General features: G+C 37.4%; 1 long non-coding RNA gene across 1 annotated transcript; it reads left to right on the forward strand.

The window, feature by feature from the left end:
- Positions 1–3,982: 3,982 nt before the first annotated feature.
- LOC126588290 (uncharacterized) lies at positions 3,983–7,163 on the forward strand. The gene is made up of 4 exons (XR_007611398.1): positions 3,983–4,045; positions 4,145–4,320; positions 6,623–6,718; positions 6,925–7,163. It is a non-coding gene; the product is annotated as an uncharacterized LOC126588290 (long non-coding RNA).
- The last annotated feature ends 2,995 nt before the right edge of the window (positions 7,164–10,158 follow it).

Here is a 10,158-nt window from a genome sequence, read left to right on the forward strand (position 1 = left end):
TAGAGACTGTAGAATTGCAGGAAGTTGTTGCAATCTTAAAGAGTCAAGAACAACGATTTGATTTGCATATGGTTGATGCAAATGAGAGAGCATTCTCTTCATTTTCTGTGAATCCAAAGGAGCAGAACAAGAGTGGGGGTCATTCGAGTTCATCTAGAACTCAGAAAAATTGGAATTCTAAAGGCAAGAAATGGGAATCAAAACCCAAATTTCAGCAGAAATCTTCTCTGCACAATTATCAGAGTGCAAATGCATCTCAGTCAGTGGGTCAGGAAGTTGCAAAGCCTCAGTGCAAAGTGTGTTCTAAGTATCACTTTGGTGAGTGTAGATACAAAGGGAAACCAAAGTGTTTCAACTGTGATAAATTTGGGCATTGGGCTAGAGAGTGCAATGTAGGCAGGTCAGTGCAAAAGGCAAATAATGCAAGTCAATTAGAGATGACAGGGAATCTGTTTTATGCAAACAACACTGTCACAGAACCAAAGGTGAATGGAGAGTGGTATATTGACAGTGGTTGTAGTAATCATATGACAGGAAATGTAGATTTGCTTGTTGAGGTTAGAACAAATGTAGTTGGTAAAGTTCAAATGCCAACTGGAGATCTTGTGAATGTTGCAGGAATGGGATCTTTAGTTATTGATACAAATAAAGGGAGAAAATATGTTAGAGAAGTAATGTATCTTCCCGGGTTAAAGGAGAACTTACTTAGTGTTGGTCAAATGGATGAACATGGATATTTCTTGGTGTTTGGAGGTGGAATGTGCAATGTGTATGATGGTCCATCACTAGAATGCTTGGTTATGAGAGTGAAAAAGAAAATGAATAGGTGTTATCCACTGACTTTGTTCTCTGGGAATCAAATGGTGCTAAAAGCTGGTGTCACTCACTCCACTGAGATTTGGCACAGGAGATTTGGACATCTACATTTTGGTGGTCTCAAACAATTGAGAGACAAGGAAATGGTACATGGTTTGCCACAGCTTGCAAATTACAATGGAGTCTGTGAAGGTTGCCAATTTGGTAAACAGCACAGAGAAGAATTCCCTAGAAATCAAGTGTATAGAGCAACTGCTCCACTTGAACTTATTCATGTTGATTTGTGTGGACCTATGAAGACTGAGTCAATTGCTGGAAATAAGTATTTCATGCTGCTGATAGATGATTTTACCAGAATGATTTGGGTCTATTTTTTGAGATATAAGTCAGATGCGTTCAGCTGTTTTAAGAAATTCAAAGCTATGGCAGAATTACAAAGTGGTTTCAAGATTAAGACTCTGAGAAGTGACAGAGGAGGGGAGTTCAAGTCTGCAGAATTTGATCAGTTCTGTGAAAAAGAAGGATTACAAAGACAATTTACTCTTGCATATACTCCACAACAAAATGGAGTAGTGGAGAGAAAGAACAGAACAGTGATTGAAATGGCGAAATCTATGTTGCATGAGAAGAGGATGCCATATTTTCTTTGGGCAGAAGCTGTGCATACATCTGTATATATTCTGAATAGATGTCCCACAAAGGCTTTAAACAACATTACACCTTTTGAAGCTTATTCTGGTAGAAAGCCAGGAATAGCTCATCTGAGAGTATTTGGATCTCTGTGTTATGTTCATGTTCCAAGTGAACAGAGACATAAACTTGAACCAAAAAGCTTAAAAAGAGTATTTGTGGGATATGCAACTTGTGAAAAGGGGTATAGGGTATTTGATCCATTATCTAAGAAGTTATTCTTATCAAGAGACATTGTATTTGAGGAAGAAGCTGTCTGGAATTGGGAAGAGGACTCAGGGTCAACACTTCTTAATACTGGAAGTTTTATTCACAATGATATAAGCACAGAGAGCAATGACAGAATGGTGTTGTCTCCTACATCACCTATATTATCTCAGTCTAGAAGAGCTCCTAATTGTGAAGACTATGAATCTCAATCCAGGTCACCTATCCTAGGTGAATCTTCAAGCATGTCAAATGAAATTGAAAGACAAAATCAAGCATTTGATAATACACCATTGAAGTGGAGAAATCTGAATGATGTATTGGCTCAATGCAATCTGTGTATCATGGATCCAGAGAAGTATGAGGATGCCAAACAAGATGAGTCTTGGTTAAAAGCTATGGAGGATGAGCTGTTTATGATTGAAAAGAATGGCACCTGGAAACTTGTTGACAGACCAACTGAAAAACCTGTTATAGGGGTTAAATGGGTCTACAAAACTAAGTTAAATCTTGATGGCTCAGTGTTGAAGAATAAAGCAAGATTGGTTGCAAAAGGCTATGCACAAAAGCCTGGTTTGGATTACAATGAGACATATGCACCGGTTGCTAGGTTGGATACCATTAGAACATTAATAGCCTTGGCTGCACAAAAGAGCTGGAAATTGTATCAGTTAGATGTGAAATCAGCTTTCTTGAATGGAGTTCTACAAGAAGAGGTCTATGTTGAGCAGCCTGAAGGTTTTGCAGTGAAAGACAAGGAAGACAAGGTGTACAAACTTCATAAGGCTCTCTATGGTTTAAAACAAGCTCCGAGAGCTTGGTATGGAGAGATTGACAGCTATTTTTCTCAGTGTGGATTCAAGAAAAGCTTGAGTGAACCAACTCTATATATAAAAGCAAGGGGAGAAGATATTCTAATTGTGTCTATCTATGTAGATGATATAGTCTACACTGGTAGTTGCAAACCAATGCTAGAAGAGTTCAAAGAAGATATGAAAATGAAGTATGAGATGACAGATTTAGGTCTCCTTCACCACTTTCTTGGGATGGGAGTGATACAAACAGATTCCAGCATCTTCATTAATCAGAAGAAGTATGCAAGCTCTTTACTGAGTAAATTTGGTTTAAATGAAGCAAAAACTGTCTCAACTCCTCTGGTAGCTACTGAGAAGCTATCTAAGGATGATGGAAGTGGATCTGCAAGTGATGAATTGTATAGGAGCATTGTGGGAAGTCTTCTATATCTCACTGTTACAAGGCCGGATATAATGTATGCAGCTAGTTTATTGGCCAGATACATGCATTGTCCTACCAACAAACACTATGGAACTGCAAAGAGAGTTCTCAGATACATCAAGGGAACTCTGGATTATGGCTTAGAGTATGTGAAAGGAAGAAAAGCTTGCTTAATTGGCTTCTGTGATAGTGACTGGGGTGATTCTTTGGAAGACAGCAAAAGCACATCAGGATATGCATTCTCATTTGGCAGTGGTGTGTTTTCCTGGGCTTCAGTCAAGCAAAACTGCGTTGCACTCTCAACTGCAGAGGCTGAATACATAAGTGCATCAGAAGCAACTACACAAGCAATATGGCTAAGGTTTGTTTTGGAAGATTTTGGAGAATTACAAACTGTAGCTACTCCTCTTCACTGTGACAACACATCTGCCATTGCTATTACAAAGAATTCTGTGTTCCATCAAAAGACAAAGCACATTGATAGAAGGTATCACTTTATTAAGGATGCACTGCAAGAAGGAATCATTGATTTGGTGTATTGTCCCACTGAAAAACAGGTAGCAAATATCTTCACAAAACCTTTATCTAAGGATCGGTTCAACTATCTTCGAGATATGCTTGGTGTGAAATCAGCTCAAAACTTAAAGGGGAGTGTTGAACTATAAGTATTTGAGCTGAAAAGTTTTAGAATAAGTTTGTTTAAATTGGTGTATCCACTTGTGCAAAATGAGGCAAAGTGTAAATGTCTAGTTTTGTAAAAAGGCCATGAGTGCCATGTGTTGAGTGATCCATGAGATTAGAAAGATGTGTGTCTAGGATGAAATGTAGTGTATGTGTGGTCCCAATTGCTAGGCCATCAGTTATGTAAAAGCATGTGCTTCGTGCTCTTTCATTAACACAGAAAAATATTCCTCTGCAATTTGACAGAGAGAAGAAGAAAACTATTCATCTTCCATTGTGTTCTTCGGTTTGTTTTTGCTCTTAGTTCAGCTTTCCTTCTTAAGTTCAAATCTCTTGAATTCAGAAACATTAACAGTTCCAACCCCGATTCCCTCTACTCCTCATCGCCCTCCTCCCGTCACGTCCTTCACTTCTGGTAATTTCTCTGCTCCGCTTTTGATTTATTCGTTTCTCGCCTTTGTTTCTGGTGTGATTTCTGTTTTGTTCTAGTTTTAATTTCAATTTGGGAATGTAGGGTTTCTGGTTTTTTCTAGAAGAACAACAAGTCGCTTGGATTTAGGAAAACTCATTGTCATTCTATCTCTCCCTCTCTTTCTCTCTCACTCTCTCTGTTTCTCTGGGACACCCACAGTCTTCATCAACCAGATTGATTGTTTTCCCCAAATTTCACTCAAAACCTAATTGTGTAAGGTAAGTTTGTTGGAATGGTTATGGGTTTTCTAGAAAATAATTTCTATATTAATCTCTTTTGTGAAGTTGTATTAATTAGTCTGAGCTACGTGGCTGGATAGATTTTAGTCTTTGTCATTTGCTAAAGTAGTTTCTGTACAAATTGTAGTTGAGCCATGATCATTGTTTTTATTTTTTTAACTTTGTGATCCCCTTAATAACAATTCTGAATTAGATTAACTATTACTTTCATCCCTTTTTTTTAATATTTAGATTGAAGCTAGGTATGTGTATTTTATATACAAATATATGTGTGTGTGTGTGTGCGCGTGTAACGCTCTTTATATAGAATAAAGAGCCCCCCCACCCCCATACATATATATACAAGTAATTAATATGATTGGTGGAGATTGGTTGAGCGTGTCCAATGTTCTAATTAATCCACTTGAAAAATGAGGATTCGAGGGTTCGATAAAACTCCTCATAAGCTCTACTTCTGTATTTTTTTCTTTAGCCTGCAACAATTTATATATTGTGCCCTCATGCAATCTCGTTATATGTTTTATTCTAATATCAATCAATATAACTGTTTTAGAATGGATAAATCTTGGATGTCTATGGATAGAAGATCACAAATGTATTTTGAAAGGGTTGAAAACTTTTTTAATTATGTGATGCTTCACTCTACTGATATTAACTACATATGTTGTCCGTGCCTAAAATGTGGTAACATCAAATCAAGGACGGTTAAAGAGATAAGAGAGGATATTTTTTTCAATGGTATAGATCAAAGTTATTGTACATGGTATTGGCATGGAGAAGCTGTTCCAGATAGTAAGAATGAGAAAAGAAGTAATCGGGAAGAAATAATTGAACATAACATTATCGAGATGGTGGAAGCAGCTTATGATCATTTTGCTTCAAATCCTGAACAATTTGAGAAGTTGTTAGAGGATGCAGAGAAACCTGTATACCCTGGTTCAAACTTCACAAAGTTATCAACCTTGGTCAGATTGTAAAGTATAAAAGCAAAGAATGGGTGTAGTGATAAACTATTTGCAGATTTACTAGAATTTTTAGGAGTATTGATCCCACAGAAGAATGAAATACCCCCTCTGTTTATGAAGCAAAAAAACATTGTTTTCTCTCGGAATTGAGTACGAAAAAATACATGCATGCCCCCAATGATTGCATCATATACAGGAAAGAGCATTTAGATGCAATTGCATGTCCTACATGTGGTTTTTCTAGATGGAAGGTTAACAAAAATTCTGGGGAGCCTAGTAAGGGGGTTACCAGCAAAGGTACTATGGTATTTTCCCCCTATTCCAAGATTTCAGACAATGTTTTATAATAGCAAGACAACAAAAAATTTGATATGGCATGTCTAAGATAGAGAAGTTGATGGTAAGTTGCGTCATCCGGCTGACTCTCCCTCATGGAACCTTGTTGACCACATGTGGCTAGAATTTGGTGGTGACCCAAGAAATCTCCAACTACCAATTTCAACAGATGGGATTAATCCCCATAGCGCTTTAAGCAGTAGATATAGTTGTTGGCCAGTGATTATGGTCACTTACAACCTTCCACCATGGTTATGCGTAAAGTGGAAATTTATGATGTTAACACTATTGATATCTGGCCTTAAGCAACCAGGTAATGATTTCGACGTTTATATGGCATGCCTGTAAGCTTCTCATTATTCTTGATAATATTTTGGTGGTGTTCTGGAATACTTAATGGTTTTGCTTTTATTTTTATTTTTTACCCTACCTAGTGTGTTTTAGCGTTGGAAGTACAGAGTGGTATCTTACTATCTTTCAACAAGATCTTTTTTTATAAGGAATCTGGTTAATAGCCAGTAGTAAGTGTAATAAATATTGTTATTAATCCACTAGATTTTTAAGCACGTGGTGTAATATTCTGTATATTAAAAGATATGCCTTTCCATAGGATAATCATATGAAAAAATGTCTTTTTTGGCATTGCATTAACAAAATGATACCATCAGGGGAGATGAAAGAGTATTTGCTACTTTGTGCTGATAGGTTCTGTACTGGATGGGACCAGACTATGTATGGATATGTTGCCGACAATTATTTGCATTTTGTATCTAGGAGCACAAAAACTGAAATGTTATGCCAAACGATATGTGGAAATGATTATTTGAAATGCTATGGTCATGATATCTTACATCCTTTTAAAGTTCTTTGTTTATAAGTTTTTATTTTTGCATTTCTGTTGTGCGTATGTGTGTTGTGGATACTGCTTTAAATTAATCTGACTAACTTACATTTTATACTTTTTTTATTTTTATATGCAGTGCCCTTTGCAAGAAGGAACTGTAGAATGTGGATATTATGTGATGAAATACATGAAGGAAATCATTGATGATCCGAACTGCTCAATTATTACCAAGGTTAGTACTACTATTACAAAGAGCACTTAAGCAGGTGTATTCACTTGACGTTTTATTATCTCTATACTGAGTGAAAAAAAAAACACACATTAGCGAAAAATACGAGTAGAGAGCCCTTGTTCTTTCTGGGCTAGTTGATGCTAATTGACCACTTCCTTATTTAGTTTTTGTCGTAACATGTTCTCTTTGGTTGTGATTTGTTGCAGTTCAAAGAAAAAGCTACATACACTTAACAGGAAATTGATGCATTAAGAATAGAGAGGGCTGAGTATGTTGATGACTTCATCCCAATAGATGAAACGCTAGATTAGCTAGTTTATGAAATTTTAAATTAAGTGAACTTATAGTTTTATTTTAGTAGGAAACTCTACACATTATATTGTCTTTTGTAATACTTTGGTAGTGGATGAATTACAAATTTATGAAGCAATATTGTTTAATTTAATATCTTGCTTCTTGGATGAATTATGTTAAGTCTTTTTATATATGTCATCATACATATTTCAGGACATGTATTGAATTGTTTATGACACGCTTTGTGTGTCGTTGCTAATATTCAATGATGTTGGAGTGCTATAGTACCTGGCGCTATACAGATGTCATGTTTACTATACCATGACGCTTATTCCTCTGTTTATGACACATATTCCGCGTCTCCAATTGAAATAGATGACACGCTTTTTTAATTCAATGATGCTTGTTAGGTGTCTCTAAAAGCTATAAATGACATTGTGCGTATGTCATGATTAGTATACCATGACGCTCATTCCTATGTTTATGACACTTATTCCGTGTCTTAAATGGTAATAGATGACACAAGTTCTTAATTTAATGACGCTTGTTGGGCGTCCTTAAAAGTAATACATGACACTCTTTCAACATCATAAAAACTATCTTTAATGACACCCACAAAGATGACGCTAAACCCTTGCGTCATTAAACTTTTAACATGACCTATAAAATGCGTCATGTATGTAAAAATTTGTAGTAGTGATTTGGTATGCAACTGTAAATATAGAAAGAGGAATTAAAATTAAACAAATAAATTACTTATGCTGTTAGGTTACCCTAATTTCTTGGTAATTCCTATGCAAACCAAACTGCTAAGGTACTAACCCTAACGCCCTCCCCTCCCAATGCTATAAATATCTAACATTAAGTTGAATATCAGAGTGTGCATATCACAATGAACGAACAAACGGATTACAAAACTAGAAATATTATTGATATCAAGCACTACAAAATCGCCGAGACAGCTACATAAACTCCAAGAGGCTACATTGTGTGTAACATCCCACATCGCCCAGTGGAGTGGATCCTATAAGCCTTATATGTATATTCTCATCTCTACCTAGCACGAGGCCTTTTGGGAGCTCAATGGCTTCAGGTTCCATCGGAACTCCGAAGTTAAGTGACCCACCAAGAAGTTCTTGTGTGAGTTCCCAGAAACAAAACTGTGAGGGCGTGGTCGGGGCCCAAAGCAGACAATATCGTGCTACGGTGGAGTCGAGCTCGAGATGTGGTAGGGGCCTAGGCCAGGATGTGACAATTTGGTATCAAAGCCAATCCTTGGTCGGAAGTGTGCCGACGAGGACGTCAGGCCCCTAAGGGGGTATATTGTAACATCTCACATCGCCCAGGGAAGTGGATCCTATAAGCCTTATATGTATATTCACATCTCTACCTAGCACGAGGCCTTTTGGAAGCTCATTGGCTTTAGGTTCCATCGGAACTCCGAAGTTAAGCGAGTTCATGCGAGAGCAATCCCATGATGGGTGACTCACTGAGAAGTTCTCGTGTGAGTTCCCAGAAACAAAACCGTGAGGGCATGGTCGAGGCCCAAAGCGGACAATATCGTACTACGGTGGAGTCGAGCCCGAGATGTGGTAGGGGCCCGGGCTAGGATGTGACAATTTAACTGACACACCCCGACCTTAAATGTCCACTAGGACTCTGAATTGAGCTGTGCTGGCCGATAGCTGAAAGGTGACGAAGCCATAAAGTGTGATGATGTGGAAAAATGTGAATAAATTTAAACCTAAGAGTGCCTAAATACCAGAGTGCACTAGTGAGCGGCTTGAACCCACTTCACACGTGACGTTAGAGCATAAGTAAGTACATCGTACCCTCAAAATAATCTACAATACTAAGAATCGCCACGAATCTTCGACGATAAGAAAGGTCAGCTAATAAAACCTGGAGGGTGAAGACAAGACAAGGGTGAATGGCCCTGTAAATAAAATTTTAATAGAAACCATATACAGCATTATAACCCCTCGCTACAACACCTGTATAATTTCCAGAAAATCATAAATATACCACAACATAGTATCTCGTCAGCAATATCAAATAATCATGTGATTAATAACTTATACTCGCACGCAAGTCAGAGTCACCTATGGTGACCTGTACAACTTACCCATATCTCATCACATATATTAGTTCATCACATATGCTAGCTTCTCACATATTTCATTACATATGCTAGCTCATAACATTTTCATCACATATGCTAGCTCATCACATATTTCATCATATATGCTAGCTTATCACATATTTCATCACATATGCTAGCTCATAACATATTTCATCACATATGCTAGCTTATCACATATTCATCATATATGCTAGCTCATAACATTTTCATCACATATGCTAGCTCATCACATATTTCATCATATATACTAGCTTATCACATATTTCATCAAATATGCTAGCTCATCACATATTCATCACATATGCTCGCTCATAACATATTTAATCATATATGCTAGCTCATAAGTCAGAGTCACCTCTAGTGACATGTACGACTTATCCATAGCTCAATAAGTATACCTGCACATGAGTTGGAACCACCTAAAGTGGTCTGTACGACAGGACTGGGTGTAAATAAATACGATTAAGTGCTACGATCATGTGATGACTGTGCGAATAATCGCGAGTCACCTACGAGTCAGAACCACCTATAGTGGTCTATACGATAGGACTGTGCACCTACCTTGGATCCAAGGTGAGTGTAAGGTGCGGGAGATGAACATCACGTGAAGGACTGTGCCCTGGCCATGGGTGAGAGTACTATCACCGGGGTGCAGGTTAATGAGCTTTCAATGTATCTTAACATTACATGTACGACTCATAGGCAACCCGTACGATAATGTCGGAGTTGCTTAAAACATGCATGTAGTCATGCTATAACTTCATCATTTCAATTAATACCATAAACTTACCTGAACTTACATGGGTATCCTGCATTCACCTTGCACTTCAAAGCGTTCATAATAATTGTGCTCAATAATATACTTATGGACATGCCTTTATGCAATTCAAAACTTAACCATATCGTAGCGCTGCCCAATATATATATATATATATATACATTTTCGAACAATGACCCTCACCTTGCACAATTTCCCAAACAAGGCTATTGTCTTAATTATTTA

The sequence above is a fragment of the Malus sylvestris genome, chromosome 11 (assembly GCF_916048215.2).
Source record: "Malus sylvestris chromosome 11, drMalSylv7.2, whole genome shotgun sequence".
NCBI lineage: Eukaryota > Viridiplantae > Streptophyta > Magnoliopsida > Rosales > Rosaceae > Malus > Malus sylvestris.